Consider the following 17,497-nt stretch of genomic DNA (forward strand, 5'->3'; position numbering starts at 1 on the left):
TATATATATATATATATATATATACACACACACACTGAGAGGAAGGATTGACACCTCCTCCCACAGAATATTATTTGTAGATGGCAGCAGCTGCCTGGTGGGGTGTGCTGGCGTGGAGCCTGCCTGGACATCTTGACAGCCTTGGTTCGAGACAGCCGTCGCCCTCTTGTTCTCTTCTTGGATGAACCATGTTGAACAAAAACACCATTCAACTCTAAGTTTGGATTCTCGCCCAGTAACCATGTGCAAAATATTACAAAGCGACACAAGAGCATCATATGATCCTCAACTGGGGGGTGTCAGCAGGAAAAAAAAAACAAAAAACAGTAGCTCCACCCAGCGGGCATGTATGTGAGGGCGAAATCAAGCTGTTACATATCATTGGGAAGCAACCATGACATGTAAGACACATCTGATTGTTAGAGACTCTCTTAAGGCACTCGCAACCTTGATCTGAAGTGACCTGAACTCGGTTTATTTATTGGCACAATATGTCCGAAGATTTTATTAGAATTGTAACCACAAATGTTGGAGAACGACCAAAATATGCAAGCAAATATGCAGGCAAACAAACAGATCTTCAGTGACTATAAAGAAAATAAGCCCAAAACATTAAGCTTTTGCTGCTTGTATTTGTTTTCTCGTCCCAGGCGACTACATTGCAAAAGTGCGCTTCATCAGATTTGATCATATCCCACTGATTCGTTTTTTCATTTGTGATCTAACAAAAATACAATCATAGCTCAGTTTGGATTTCAAAATTTCAGGTGCATACAGATATCCAGACACTTTGGATTTTGAGGATCTTGACTGTGGTTAGAATATGCATTAAATCCCTGAAGAACTTCATACTAATTTATAAATAAACAATCATCTTAAAGGGTACTTAAAAATGAAAAGTCCACACCCTTAAATTATGTCTCAGTAAAAATAATAATGCGGAACACAGCTGCATTAGGTATTGGACAATCTGTTCTTTCCTGCAGCAAATTGTATCTTACTATAGACGGAATATGCTCAAGGGGTTTATAATAAATGTGTTTGTAAAAGATCAAAGTGTGCATTATAATAAATGCCCAAAAGCACATTTTTACTTAAACTCTCTGGTCTGAACAAATTATTTCCACGTCACTAGTTAACTGCTGCTAACACAAGTTGGGAATGGCTTTATTGGCTAATATTTCCTTTTTTTTAATGTTCTGCATTACTCAGGTGAGAGGTTCAAATATCATCAAACATGTTCAACTGTACATATCTGCTCATTAGTGATTGAAGTTTCTTTCTTTTTAATAAATGCCCTGAAAACATATTCATATCCCTTAAACATTTTCCACACTGCAGTCATAAACTAAAAAAAAAAGAAAAAAAAAAACAAATCTAGATTTTGCCATACATCTGTATTTAGTCCACCTCAGTCAATACCTTTGTGCTGCAAGAGTGCAGAGCTCACTGCTGCACCACCTTGCAGCCCTACGAAAAAAGTCAGCAGAATTATTGCATATTGTTTTGGACAGTGAACGTGTGCAGCCGTGAAGAGTATAAATAAACAGGTACGATTGTTTGGGAGATTTTATTGGATCCTCTGAGAGATGGCCTTTTATCACTTTTATTACTGTAGGGAATTCAGATGATTACAATTGATCCTCCTCCAGAGAGAAGAAAAATCCATCCTGCGGGGAAAATATATAAATAACGACAAGTGGCTCAAACTGTAGAGTGTCTGCATTCTGAAGTGATATCACCCAATTCTGAAACAAACAAAAAAAAGAAAAGAAAATCCAGCAGAACAAATTGTGGTCCGACCCAGAAATTATGCACATTAAATTGACAATTAATATGATGGGAGGTCTCAGACGGCATTTCAGAGGAGCAGAGTGTTAAGTAATTAGAGGGGAGCTTGTTTTGTCGGCATCCACAAATTTGTGTTCCAGTTGTTGCTGAAATCAAACGGCATTTATTCAAAGGGTATTCTCGTCTGCTCGGTTTCTGCTCCTGTTGAAGCAGTTTGTTATTTTAAAATAGCATCCAGATTTACTCAGCAAGGAGGGATTTATCAAGGTGTACCAACAACCCTAAACCAATTAAAATCCCATTCTAATTACATTGTAAAACAAGAATCTGTAGTAAGAGAGTCAGAAAAAGAGATTCTGATTTATCCAAGAAAAAAGCCAATCTATACAAGTCCTACTACAGTTTGTGAACCTCTTGTAATACAATGCAGAGCACCTGTTTATAGTCTTTCCACCATTGTTAGTTCTCTAATGTCAACTGTTTAAATTTGCTAATATTGAGCCTCTAAAGCTTTGCAGGAGCAGAGGATGAGAGCAAACATGTTTGAAAGGTAAATGACGCAAAGAGTAAACCGGCAATAATTAAAACAACGTTATAATGAAATACAATACTTAGAATTAGTAAATATTTTGGGCAGTCCTTCCAACTTTGGCTTAGTGAATAATTAAATTCCTTTGCATTGCTACATAGTGATGTAATGATAGTGGAAGACACATCACAAGCAGTTTGTTTCCTGCAGGTCACGACAAGTAAAGTGATCTCTCATGGCGCTGCTCTTCTAACACATATGGAGCGTTGGACGTCTTCCAAAGGTGGAGTTGATGTGGAGAACTGAAATAAGGCTGAAGATTTAATTTGTTCAGATTGCACAAGCGAGTGTGTATGTGCACAGAGGAGTAGGGCGCCTTCTTTACTGCAGAAACTAGAACATGACGGTCTGATTTTCTGTTTACTGTTTACTGTTACAGGTTGCTTTTGGGCCAGTTTAAGGGACTATTTCTGTGTTTTGAAGGACATACGGCTACCTTTAGTTACCTTTTTTCCCCCTAAATCTTAAATACTTTGACAAGTTAAATATGAATTGGTTAGTTCTATGCTGACCATTAAGTAGATTTATGATCAAATCCTGAGTGTATTTGATCATCTGCAGTTCAAAACTTAAAAATACTTGGATTAACAAATAAAAAAAAAATAAAAATAAAAAAAACCATGCAATTTTTTTTTTTGCCCCAACAAGTAAACATTTAAAAATGCTTCCCCACGAATTGTCACTTTCTTAAAGAGTAAACAAATGTGCACTGATGATGTTTCCTCTTAATGTTTTCTGTTTAAAGTGATACTGAATAATACGATCTCAGTGTTTTCCATGGAGTCGTTATGTTTCACAATCTGCAGTTAATTCTGCAAGCGTAAGCTTCACATCCTGAAGGTGTGAAGCTTTAAAACTGTAAGGGCTGACTTTCAAAGTACCAAGATTTAGTTGACACTTGACAAGCCTGTTTGGTCTTGTCTTGTGGTGTTTATGGAAGTTTTTTTTTTTTTTTATGGTTGCAAGGGAAGGCATGCCATTACAAAGAGTAATGTTCTCCATGAAAACAATACTCACATTTTTAGCAGGTTCTACCACTTTTTATTTATTTTATTTATTTTTACCTCTGTAAGATGGTACTGGTGTGGTAATTTGTGTGTTTGCAAGAAAATTAAAAGTAACTTTCTTGTTCTGCACAAGGACATAAAGGTTTATCTTCTTTTTATAAAACCTACATCTTAAATCGGGTTAATCTGAACCATTACTGTTAGAAGAGAAGCTTGAGTTATATTTATAGAGGAAAGTAAAAAAAAAATAAAAATAAATAAATGAAATATTAATGCATTTACTGTGCAACTTTATAGATTAAAAGCAACGATAGACTTCTTCAACATAATTAAATAAAAGCGTCATGGCGCGATTTGCTGGTACAATGCCACAACTGAAACTCTTTGAGCCTCAAGAGGAGCTTAAAGAGGGGCAGTTTCTCTGAAGCAGATGTCAAATTGTTTTGCTCGTATGGGTGGTAATCAAGCTTCTCTCCTTTCCTGTGCCTGCTTTCCTCCCGTTTTGAAACTTGCCCGTGAGTCATTTTCTTTAAGAGAGAACTGCAAGCATCCCGAAACGACCCCGAAACAAAGAAGAACCGTCAGTCATTGTGTTTTTTGTAAACACTGCAAAACATCTCTGCAGTCGTTGGTCCTCACTTTGAAAGAACATGACAAACTTGTCTTTGCGACAAAGTTCAATCTCAATCCGTTTTGATGGAAAGTGAATGTGAACAGCAAATGCTAACTCGTGTCAGAGATTCTCATTCGATCCAGTTCTGGAGTTTTGCTTTAATGTGGAAAAAAAAAAGATAAAATACTTCATTCTGACTGTAGATGTGTGTTTTATGCTGTTGCCCTGCTGATAGGTGAACCTCCACCCAGTAACAAGTCTTTCCTTTGCAGCTGGGCAGATTTCCCTTCAGCATTGCCCCATATTGCATTTCATTCATTGTTCCAACATCTCTGAGAAGCTTTTCTGTCGTTAAAGAAAAGTTTTCCCACAGGATGATTCTTACGCCACAATCTATTACCGCTGGAACGGTGGGTTCACGGTGATGTAAATTGTTGTCCGTCACACATAGTGTTTTCCATGTAAGACAAAACATTTATATTTGTCTCATTTGACCAGAGCATCTTTCATGGGTTTGCTGTGTTCTCTATGGTTTGTTGCAACCTGAAAACTGGACTTTTTGACCACTGTCAACACTTAAAATTTTTCTGGCTAACACCAATGTGTAAGCAACATGTCACAAATCCACATCAACAGATTTTGATTATACAGTTAGAAGGAGCACTCCATTATTCTTTTTTTCTCAGGGTATATTCCTGTGATGCTGTTCGCATTCTGTCGAGTCCTACATCTCTCTCAGTCAGCTGTTTACTTTTTCCCCTTACACAATTATATCTAATCTGTTGTTGAAAAATTACTTCTGTAGTACCTGTAAACCAAACTTAATGTTAACACTTGCATACTTCCTTCCTTGTCCAATCACACTGTCTCTGTGCATTCATGAAAAGCCATTGCTCATATTTTCAAAGTCAGTGTGAAAGAAGATAGATGAGACTTCACTCCACGCTATCGATTACTCTGTGCCACAAACAGGTGCTCTGTCATTGGCTGTCACTTACCGTCATAATAGGCTAACACAGAGAATAAGGCCACTGTAAAACTGAATGACGCTTGGATGCAAATTACTTACTATTTTCCTCCCTCTTTCCAGGTAACTCTTTGCGGAGTGACGTATGAGGGCAATGTGTTCATGGAGTGATGTGTTTGTCTGTGTAAATGTCACTTTTCCATTGTTGTGTCTGTTATAGGTTATAATTTGAAGCTGCATTACAATGTGCAGGCTGCCTCATCCAGACTTTCCCCTCTTGTTCCGCCTGTTGTTTCTGTGCTTTTTCCAAACAGAAGTTCCATCAAATATCTTTATGCTCGGCTGAGCAATAGGAGCTATTGTCACCTCGCAGCTTCCATTCAAAGACAATCCATGTAAAAGCTGTCATCCACTGTGAAACGTTTCATGTCATTCTGGAGCACAGGTGTGTGCATGTGTGCTGTTGTGCACATGAATACAGAGTCTGCGAAAGCATTTATGCCCCCAAGCATTTTTCACTTGTGTGTCGTATTACAACAACAAACCTCAATGTATGGTTTTCGTCTTGACGTGATAGACAAACACGAAATAGCTGAATACTTTTGAAGAGCTGTGGGAAAATGCACATGGTTTTCAAAAGTTTCCCTACAAATAAAATAAAAGAATAGAACGTCTTTTGCTGCAGTCGCAACCGCAAGTCTTTTGGGTATCTTATCCCGAATATTTTCCATTTCATCTGTCGATCTGTACACATCATCCGGCGTACGTCTCTGATCAACGCTCTCTTGCTTTGTCCTGCTGCTTATCACGCAGTTTGTTCACTAACAGGTCAGCTTTATTTCTACTCACATTAACTTGCACAGACTCAATTTCCTAATTAGGGGATTCATGAGAACAATTGTTTACTCTGGATTTTCTTTCTGGGTATCAGAATTAAGTAGGCTGAATACAAATACATGGCACACGTTTGAGAGTTTCAGCGTATGTTTGCGGATAAGCTTGGTTGTTTTTTTGGTGTCTTTTGTGCTGCTCTTTATTTGGCAGTTTTTCCTACATTCATCCCGGCTGTCGTAAGATCAGGATGTATGTTCATCCTGATCTTATCTGGAATTTAAAGCATCCCAAAGCATTGCTCTTTATTTAGTCAGAAAGACAGTGACATTGTGGGTGGTCCTTGACTCCTCATACCACATCCTTTTACAGAAAAAAAAAGCAGAAAGCAGCACGAAACACAACTGAATAAATGTTGGCCATATTGCTTAAGATAAACACAAGACATTACTTTGCACAGGAACTTACAGTCACCTGGGAGATTATATTGTTATCTGTGGTTATTGGAGTTGCACAAACATTAGCATTAGCTTATCGCAACCGGAACAGAGAAGACGTAGGGCTCTATATCACTCTCATTAACAAGTTTGATGTCTACTGGGGTGATTTTGTTGATATGGGGCAACATAAAAAAAAACAAAAAAAAAAAAAACTATTTAGTCTAAGCAGGATAAACTGGTGCTTGGATCAGCAAAATCTTCTCAGATCTTTATAGAGTGTGTTACCCAAGGGCAGTTTGGTTTCAAACCACTTTTGTGGCACTTTAACGTTTCAATTTCTGTCAGAAAAAGAAAGTCAACATAGTGACATGTAGTAGGTGAAGCGAGCATGATGATCTGTTCAGCAGTCTGTAAATCAGAAAAAAAAAGCTCTAGGGTTTCAAAGGGACATTATGTAACTGCAGACAAAGAAATGTACCCATAAACACAAAGTTTACTGCATCATTCACTCAGTGTTTATTTACTGCTTGAGTTCTGCAGAAGAAATACGTATCGTGCACTTGAAGTAATCTAGTTCTAACATATTACATTTTATCCTGTAATGCAGAAGTCATCTGCACTTTATGCATGATTCTCTCTGTTTTGTGGTGGTGAACTGATATAGATGGCTTGGCTCTATGATAAATAACTATACATTGGCCTTTGCTTCTAAGGTTAATTAATTATTGATGCTAAATCTTGTGTGATTACAGTGCATGCAGTAAGATTAGATGCAATTAAAATACTTATTTGAGTTTCTTAGTGAAATATCAGTGGTTGTGTTTTTTTTTAAATGATAATACATGTGCTTATCCCATTTCCTCTCAGTTTTAAGAATTAAGCAAAGTTATACAGATTTTCTCATCACTACACAAAAAGGACATAAATTACTCCCATTCAAGGTCCAGATAGAGTCCCTGACATAAACCTGAATCTGTCCATATGAAGACTCAGTCAGAATCAATGCAGTGAAATGCAGGGTTTGATGTTGCAGGATTGTGTTTCTCTCCACTGTGTGAGACAGGGTTCGACACATCTGTCTTTACTCACACTGCGAAGCTGACGTCACCCCCGCACATCCCTTAACCTCTTTCCCTCTTTGTCCTCACTAGGGGAATGTGCGGCGTGGGATATTTGAGTCAATTTCAAATCCAGAGTTTGTCACACTAAAGTTTGGAAAGGAGGATCGGAGAGAGGGAAGGGCGGTTATAATCTCAGTAGCTCAGACTCCGAGAGAGACGGTTATACATTTAGCTTTTGCAGCATAATCAATCTGACCAGAGTTTGGTTTGAACATCAAGGACGTGGATATGAAAATGACTGGGATGTTGCACTCTGTTGCCAAGGAAACTGCTCAAACCGAGCTGATGACCAACAAATAAATATGCAGAACACTTGAGGAAACGAAAACCTCTGGCCCCTGCTTTATTTGAAGTTTTTTGTTATTATTTTATCAGCAACTCTTTTGACTGTAAAGGTAGATTATGAACAGACAATCCGGTAAAATTAGACTAGTTTGCCATCTTTGAGTGTCTCAGACAAAAGAAAATGAAGATTTTAGAGCGATCTTGTCAAAGTCTGGAATTACACATCTTTTCGTGACTGTAATATATAATTGTATAAAAAAAGTGGGGCCACACACGTGGTTGTCTCCACTGCTTGACTGCTACCAAGGGTGGCATTGCAATTAATTAGGTTTATGGGCAACAGCTGTGTGAAACAGCTGTTGCCCATTTTCTTTTAGAAAATGAAAGAATCATTTAATACTGCTGTTTGTGTTTATTTACATTATCTTTGTAGCGGAATTTGTTTGATGTTCTGAAAAATGTGGCTCCAATCACACAAAAAAAAAGATCCCTGATGAAATCAGCAGGGAGAGAGAAAAAAATATTTTTTTCACTTGGCAAAAAGAAACAATAATCAACCCATATTATGCATAAATCCATGAGAAAAAACTTTAAATGGGAAAAAGAATCTTATCTAAACTATCCTCACAAATTACGACAAATGTGCTTATGTGTGCGTTTCTGATGTATATTTACAGATGTATGTTTCTAAAGGTAAATCCAACACATAAAAACGTGAGAGGTGTAAATATATGACTCACGATTATTTGCTAAAATTCAATCGAAACATGTACAATATGAATTTAGAATATGAAAATGATGTCATTATTATGAGATATTTTTGGAAGCAATTTATAATTAACTCAAGTCTTGCCGTACCAGTTAATGAAGATTTGCCCCCACTGAAAGGCAATTAAACAATGGTCCCTGTATTTCCATTCCTGCCAATAACACTGACAGTTCCTCTCTATCAACACTGAACTATCTAATACCAATTAGTCTCTGTCTTTTCAAAGGCATGCAAATTAAACTTACAGCAAAATTAACTGAGCTTTCCAGCTTATCCTGGGCACTGGAGTGTGGATCCACTTTGGTGTATCTTTTTATTTTGTCATTATTTCATCCTGCAGTCTGTGTCAGTTCATTCTCGAGAGTATTACTTGAAGGATTAACTTGACCCATAATATCCGATTAAGCTGACACTGATGTAGATGTTTATCTGCTTTCTGTAAGCTCCTCGTCTTCCTTCTGCAAATGTAGAAATGTGGCCAAACGCAGAACTGGAGCAGTCCTTTGTCATCATATTAAATGTGACTTCCTTTCAATGATCTAGCCCCCTCTAGTGTGTAAAGAAATGATAACAAAGGAAACTCCTGTCCCTACACATCAAATATGCAACACACTGTTTATTGTAAAATATTTAAACAATGCAACTTCCATAATGTATTGAAAAAAAAAAAAAGTCAAACCTTACAGAAATTACAAGTGTCTAATTTTATCATCAAGTTGCATCCTTTTGGAATATACATATGTATGTATAAATATATATTTACATCCTCTTTGCTCTTTAGTTTCTTTAAAAAGAGGTATTTGCTGGGCTTGGTATGCTGAAACCTTTTGTTTTCTGGACAACCACTTTGACTGGTCTTTTTGAACCACTAGGGGGCACTATGAAACAACACAGTCATTAGCAAATTAGCAGGGGAGTCCTAAGAGGTGGTATTTCTCCAGCAGCCTCAACCTAATGCAGTGTTGCTGAAAAATACATTTTAGAACAAACATGTCCGTTTTTTACACTTCTCCCCGTTATTCTTCCAGTTTCCATCCCTAAACCTCATCTCTTTCCTTTCCATCCCCCAGTTTATTTTTTCTTTCCTTTTTTTTTTTTAAACCAACCGGTGGTTATGTTGTCTAGAATATGCTAATCTGCTATGCACCGGCAACTCCCTGGGTGAAGATCACTTATTAAAAGCATAGTTGGGAGGGTTTATGCAAATAAAGTCAAATCAAAGCAAGCTTTCCCCTGGTTGGTTATCCCCCTCCCTCCTTTGCATACACTGAGAATTTGAAGACAGCATTTTGTTGCTGATATTTCCTTCCGCACAGCCTGAACCACTTTCACATAATGCGTTGCTGTGTGTTTAATGCTAAACTGACGTTGTTCTGATTTCCCTGCTTGTCTGCAAAAGGGAGAAGTTTCATTTCCCGTTGAGTGGATTGACAGATTTGTTCGAAGAAAAAGATGGATAATATCCGCTGTGGCCAAAAGCTGGTGTGAAGTAGTCTGACACCAGACACTGATTAAGCCTCTTGAGATCTGAAGGGATTGCGGGTCTTAGTTTAGAAAGAAAAAGACAAAGGAAAGGAGAGGAGCAAGAAGGCTAAAACACAAAACTGCAAATTGGCTAAGATGTGTGTGTGTGTGAGATGTAGCTTTCATGTAAGCAGTTGTTAAGGTCTAACCAATAATCAGGCTTGCGTGGAAAAAAACTCCATGGCCATTAGGTAAAGAATCAAGGGATAAGCAGATCGCAGATCAACAAGGAAAATCTACGCTGCACTGCTTCTGGCCAGTGTCAACTTCCTATTTCCATTCATTATTTATACCTGGGCCTGTTTTAAATATTGGAATAAGATAATGATCCTTCCGGTTGAACCTCTTGACCTGTATACGTTGCCATGTTTACAGGACGGTAATGCATCTGACTCCTAAAATAACCCCTGACCTTTAGCACACCTTTCACAGCACTAATTTAGAGTGCAAAGATGGGTCTGCTATGTTCCATATTTATAATTTGTCACCGAAATTAAATAGAAAGAGGAGAGGTCAGAGACTCCTCCTGCTCGGTGAATATGCTGATCTTGCAGTCTTGTGTTGGGTACTAAATATCACCAGTGTACCAATTACTAGTTTAGCCATACTGGGAATTTTCTGCCTAAAGAGACAAATGAAAGGTTATTAAGTACATTAGTGATTACTCAGCCATGCACTGCAGCCAAGCAGCATAATTGATTAAATAGATTGAATGCTGGTTCATTTTCAAGGCGCAGGTTTGCTTTTTCTCATTGTATACACAGGCTTTTAGAGCATATACCGGGTAGAAGTGAACATTTTTTTTTTATCTCTGGTGAGTCATCTTCCTGAGATTAAGATCAGAGGAAGCCTAAAGTTGTAAAAGGTCCCAGACCTCTCCTTTCTGATGATTCTCATAATTAGAGCAGTATCGGCTATCCTGAGCTGTCGCTGTGGTTATGTTGTGATCAGCGTAGGTTGCTGATTGACACACTGAAAACGTTCCCTCAATCTGCTCCTTTCTTCTGTTACTCTCCATTTCTGCATGACTTGGAATTTTTGATACCATGAACTTTGTTGTCTTTCTATTTGTTTTTCTCCAGGTGTTTCTATCAGTGTTCAGAAACACTTGGGCTAGTGATTTGGTGATTCAGTGCCTCATCTTTCTGGAAACAGCCTTTAGCTACGACACCAGGACTGCCGATAACTCTATGCTGTGTTTCCATAGATGAAACACACCACCCCTCATATTGCTGCGTTTAGAGGCAAACCCATTGAATGAGTTATTGTGGCAACTGACTACTGCATATCCGTCCCTACATCGTCCGTCCGTCCATCCATCCATTAAATTCTGCATATATGATATATAATGGAGTAACAGGTATGGACAGGAGACATAGAAATATTCCCACCTTATTTTGGGGAATCAAAAGAAGAGATGTACAGTCCCCCTGGTGTGTTTTACGTCTAGCCCAGGATCTCCTCCCACTATCATCTCCAGAAAATCTCCAAACTCTAAGGCTAACCCACAGAGGAAGCTCAGTTCAGCCGCTTGCGTCCAGGTTTTTGTTCTTTTGGTTGTGATCCATAACTCATGCCAATAGGTGGGGGTGGGAAGGTAAGTAGACCTGTAAACTGAGAGCTTTGCTTTCGGGCTCAGGTCTTTCTTCTTCACAACGGGTCAGAGCAATCACCACTACACTGTAGACAAAGGTCCAATCCGTCTCTCCATCTCCTGCTCTTTCTGCTACATCACTTGCAATTAAGACACTGAAAAATGTTCCACTTTAGACAGTCTGACCCGCAGCTTAAGAGAGCAGTCCACCTTTTTCTGTTTGAAAACCGTGACCTCAGACTTAGAGAAACGGGCTCTTATCCTGTCTGCTTCACAATTGGCTGCTCTGGTGAAAAATGAAGATCATGGCCTGAAGACCCCAACAAAATCACATCAGCTGTAAAAAATGGAGAGGAGACCCTGAAATTCTGAGACTAGAAATCCTCCTCTACATTTACTAACCTGCCTACGACTGAAATGCACAAACAGGATTAGGGATAAAGGGAAGTACTGGTGGAATCCAAGTGGAAATATGCTCACAATGTACTCGAAATGGACACAGTTCATCTGTTTTCAATCCACTGTTCGAAAGGCAGAATGAGATTCATGCTTCTCCTCCTGACTCTTAGGTTTGATATTCTGTGAAAGCCTCCTTTCTACTGCCCATGGTTCTCAAACTCCAGTTCTTTAGGGCCGAAGTCCTGCAACTTTCAAAACCATCCCGTGTTATGTCATGTTAATGAAAGTGTCATGGCAGTCTTATTCACCCCCCTTCAAATAAAGTCTTATCAATAGTACTATTGGCTGAGAAATCATATTTAACTCTGTGAGAGTTAAATATTATCATTAACTAAGCATACTTTTTTAGTCGTTACATAGGTCAACTCCCATGTTCTCAAATTTTTCCTCTTAAAAGAGAGTTAATCCTGTCTGCTGTTGCTCAAAATGAGGGACTGGTGTAAAATTAGTGACTTGATAAAAGCAGACGGACTTACTGTGATAACTTTTTACCAACTGGTTTAATAAACTAAATCAACTGAATCATAACTTGGATTAAATAGAAATTTTTATTTTACTTTTAATCTGTTTCTGTTTCTGGTCATGTACTGACTCTGTCTGGGCGCCTTGAGATCACATTTGTTGGGAAATGTCTGTATATAAATAAACTTAATTGAATTTAATTTAGAAGAATTTCTCTTGGGAGCACACTCGCAGAGAAGGACTTTCTGCTTTACAATCGCTACAGTCAGTTTGCATTATTTAAAACATAAATGGCACTTGTGATGAAGTGTTTTAAAACACTGTAAATAAAAGGAGAAGATTGTTTTTTTTTTTTTCCCTGTGTTTCCCCTTCGGGCTTTCAATTTGCTGCACAGACTGTGTCGAGCTGCACAGAAGGACACAAGTTTAACTGTTCTGCCTACAAGCACAAACCCAAAATTCACCATTCCTTGTTCAGATGCATTTGTTAACAGAGAGTTGACCGAGAAACTAAAGCAACATACAGGCAGGTTTACTATCGCAGATGAAAATGTGCTTTCACCAACTGATGAAAGCAGCCTTACAAAGTAAGGCCTTTTCCTTACAAAGTAAGGAAAAGGCCAACATTGGTAAAATATGACTTATCTTCCTCTTTGAGATGTTGTATTTTTTCCCCCCAAAATACAACTTGTAATCAAATTCAATTGCACATAATCATCTAAAGAAATTTCTCTCTATTTTGATTCTAATCTCCAATATGGGCCTTTTGACTCTTATAAAATATGGCATGTTATGGCCAATCAATTCAAAATAACTCTTACGTTCTGCAAGTTATCCTACAGGAATCAAGTAATTTGTTTTAGGTCATTTTTTTTTTGTTTTTTCTTTAAAAGTTTGGGGTTACTGGTAATTTCTTCTCAACACATCATTTATGTCTGACCAATCAAATTTGTGATTGGTCAGAAATTTGAATTGGGTCTGGATCATCCAGTAAAGCTGAGATGTTCTGAACGTTTTGCATAAAGTATCCTGGTCAGAAAGAACTTTGTCCACCTTTGAGATATTAACAAATTTGCTACAAACAAACAAACAAAAATAAAAAAAACAACAACAGCAACACAATTTCAGAAATAATTCAAATGTTTTTTTTCTAAGTTCACAACTCCTTGGGCTGGCTGTGATGAAGATGGAAACTTTTATGGCTTTGTCAAAGTAGAGTAAAATAATGTTTTTCATGCCAAAGTAATTTACTGTATTTTGAAGAGCAACACAATGCTTTTAATGAGGACTGTTGAACTGTATAATGTCAACTCATATCAAAGATGAAGTATGCTTGCTAGGGATTGACTGTCATTCAGAACATAGCTAAACACAGAAGGCAAAAATGTCTGAGTGCAACATCCAAGTATTTTTTGAAACATAATGGTTATAAAAATAACTCTCGAATCATTCTGGGTAACAGCAGAAGCAGCAGCCACAACCTACAGACAGATTTATGTATGTGGATGACAAATTCAACAGCAGATTTTGCCTGGCCCTATTCATTTAGACAGATGCATTCCTCTGTGTCTTTGTGGGTCAGTTCAATAAGGTTTGTACTATAGGAGAATCACTTGAGCACATTTTAGTGTTTAACCCGAGCACAAACCCCATCAGCCCTGTAGAGGCAGCTGTGGATGATTCCTTAATCCAAGCAGACACAGAGAGGGAGAGATTCATAAAGACAGAAAGGCTTCCAACAGCATCCTCCCCGCTGCACGCCGGCAGGGATGAAATTCCCTAATGCGAATGCAGAGGGGTTCGTCGACTGCAAAGTCTAATTGCAATATTAATCAATTACAGAGAATAAAAGGCTCATTTTTATGCCTGCCGTGGGTGGCTGGTGAACTGACTTCCTGTAGTCTTTATTCACAGGATCATACGAGGCTTGTGTTTTATTGTGAGAAACTGAAATTGTTCCACCTCACTTTAACATTTGCATATTCACGCAGACACACCTGTGAAGGGCTATGGGATCCACATCATACAAGCAGAGACTATGTAATGGTTGCTTGACTCCTGTTGATATAGTTACACAGAATCAGCCTTGCATTAATAGTGAGCGCAGTTCAATAATGTCTCAGTCTGGATGAAAGCAGCCCCCAGCACTACCCCCCTCCACTTCCCCCGCTACCCCCAACCCTCCTAAAAAACCATCAGAGGGCAATCGATGCGCTTTCATCCCAAGGACGGAAATTGCACTCATATGGCTCAGACTCTATGAAGGTCCCCCATCCAAATCCAAATCATTAACATCAAACTTGGAGCAAAGAAATCAAAATGTCAGTCTGCCCTGCAATTACAAGGCAGATGAGCATTGCCCCTATTTCTTATACATTTCCATTCTTCTTGTATCTACCCCTACAGAAGCCTACCGTGTGTATTGGATATTGAAACATGAGACAATTGGAAAAAAAAAAACTTCTTTAAATGAATCAAGCCCTTCCACAAACAACGAACTAAACTGCCACATGCGGTAAAAGCCACATAATTGAACAAATGAAAACACATTATAAGTAAGAAAACATATATTACATGTTGATCAATGCTACTTTACAAACAGAAAAGATAACTGTAAAACATTAAGTATTCACTTATTTAATGTTAATGTTAAAAATGTGACTGCAGTTATAAAACAATGCAAAAAAATGGCTTAATAGCTCCTCTTTCTGTTCACTGAGATCAAGTTCAATGGGAGAAATCCAACACATAGAACTGCAGGGAGATGAGAATCAAGCTGAACCGAATAGGAATGGCCAGGCTGAGGCAAAAGTAATGATAAAAAGATCCTTTCTTCCACTATGCATGCACTTATATTATTAAATGTTAACATCAGAAGATTTAACCTTCTGACCGTGAAGGTCCACCTCATTTTATCACTTATCACTGTAAACAGTGGATATGGCTAAGGGACCTGAAAAGCACTTAATGATGTAAGTGTTATTCATCAACCACTGTGATTCTGGTGCACATGGATGATTTGCTGTGTGTTCAGATTTTCACATTTAGTTAAGCCTAACAATAGATGATATGTCATGTTGCTGCTAATAGCAGAACGTGTGGGATTACTTTCTTAACATTTGTATTTCTTTCTTTGTTTACCTACCCTATCCATAAAAATTATTAAACAAAGCATCAGGTTATTTTTTTATTCAGGACACATACAGACCAAATAATATATTAATTTACAGGAAAAGCCATAGATGTTCAAAGGGAACGTCAAAGCACAGAGGCGTTAATTTTAACATTCATCCTTTTGATCATCTAGCAATAATTTTAGGTTCAATGTAAGCCAAGGCCTTCTTCTGATGCATTCTACCGAAACAAAAACATAGACCAACTTTCGTTAATCCTCTCCCACTCTTGTGTTTTTTTTTTTTGTTTTTTTTGTCTCTGCAGGATCTGTGTCTTTCTGAAGCTCATTACGCTCGCTGCCTTAAGTCAGAATGCTACTTGTGTGTTTGAAAGACAATTGGCCTACTTGCATTTGTCAACACTTATAGGCAAGCAGCAGAAACAACTAATCCTGGAAGGCTACGTTGTTGTGAAAGCAATTAGCAATCTAAAAATGACACCATCTCAATTTATTGCGAACTGAAATAGTACGAGACAGATGTCAGAAATTGTACAATTACTCTTCAGTAAAATAAAGTAGTGCACTCATAGGTTAGCAGTTATTTTTCTTCACCAGCATGATTGTGAGCAGTGCAACCTATTATCTTCGGTTCAGATTCACACCTACTATGAAGTTGTTTGTTGGATCTGTTCTTCCTAAGCAAGGACTTTGCTTCTAAACATGTGTCAAAAGTAGCACACAACTTTAGCTATCCTGTGAAACTTTATTAACTGGTTGTTAATTTATCTGTCGAAGAAACACATTTATTGAATTAGTATTTTCCCACATACTTTTTTCCTTGTTTTTTTTTTTTTCCCCTGAATTTCTTCACCGTTTTTCCATTTAGGTCAATCTGCTTTGAGGTTGTTGGAAAAACTTTCAGTTTGCTTTTATCCAGATTGCATTGTGAATACCAAAGTGTAGACATCATAATGGTCAAGGTATAAACAGTAAACAATAAATAAATTATTAATAATAATTTTAAAAAAAGCTTAAAGAAGACAATAGATTATATCTTCAGCACACCTTACGTTTAAGAAAACAGTAGGATTTTAAATAAGTTTTGTATTTGGTTGTCTCTGAATGAATTTATTATCATATGAAATCTATATGTATAACTCTTCAATTCAGAGAACATGTTTTCTACTAATATCATTTTAGCAAAGGCCCATTTTAAATTTCCTTGAAATAATAAAAAGGGATTTTTCCTGTTTATTTGTGATGGTTAAATAAACCATCTGCCTGGTAGAAGTGTGCAATTCCACCTTATCATTTGCTCAGTTTTACTCAGAGTCCTTCAACATGAAGTAATATGCTTTCTTTAGCATTTTTGGCAATGCCCTGAGCACAAAGTTTCAGTTCTTCACACTTTAGCTTATCACAACCATACGCGTTTTTTCCTGCTGGGCATCAGTCATTTTAATTTTCAGAGCGCAAAGCAGTTGCTGGTGAAAAGCTGTATTTATACATGTAAAACTGACTAATTAATGTTGATTTGAACTGAAGTTTCCTGGGGTGCACAAATCTCTCCAAAGTGCTCATCTTTTAATTTCCACAGAGGAAAAAGGTGCCGCTGCTTGAAAGTGGTAAATCCTACAATAAAACAGTATCTAACTTAATAATGTCACGCCGTTCTGAATGACTCCATGATGGCTGCTTTCCTGGAGCGGTATTAACCGCTTATTAAAAAGAGATTCCATCTGTAAGAAATCAGACAGTCTTCTGTAAAAATGTTCTGAAAGATTTCTGCTCTGATCTGGAACAACACAAAAACCACCGAGTCTCAACAGCTGTCATGATCTGATATTCCATGAAGCAGGAACTGATCTTTGTCGAGGACTAAAATTTCAGTCCACCGTGATACAAGGTACATTTAAATGGACAGAGAGGG

This window comes from Poecilia formosa, unplaced genomic scaffold (genome assembly GCF_000485575.1).
Source record: "Poecilia formosa unplaced genomic scaffold, Poecilia_formosa-5.1.2 Scaffold12, whole genome shotgun sequence".
In the NCBI taxonomy this organism is placed as follows: Eukaryota; Metazoa; Chordata; class Actinopteri; order Cyprinodontiformes; family Poeciliidae; genus Poecilia; species Poecilia formosa.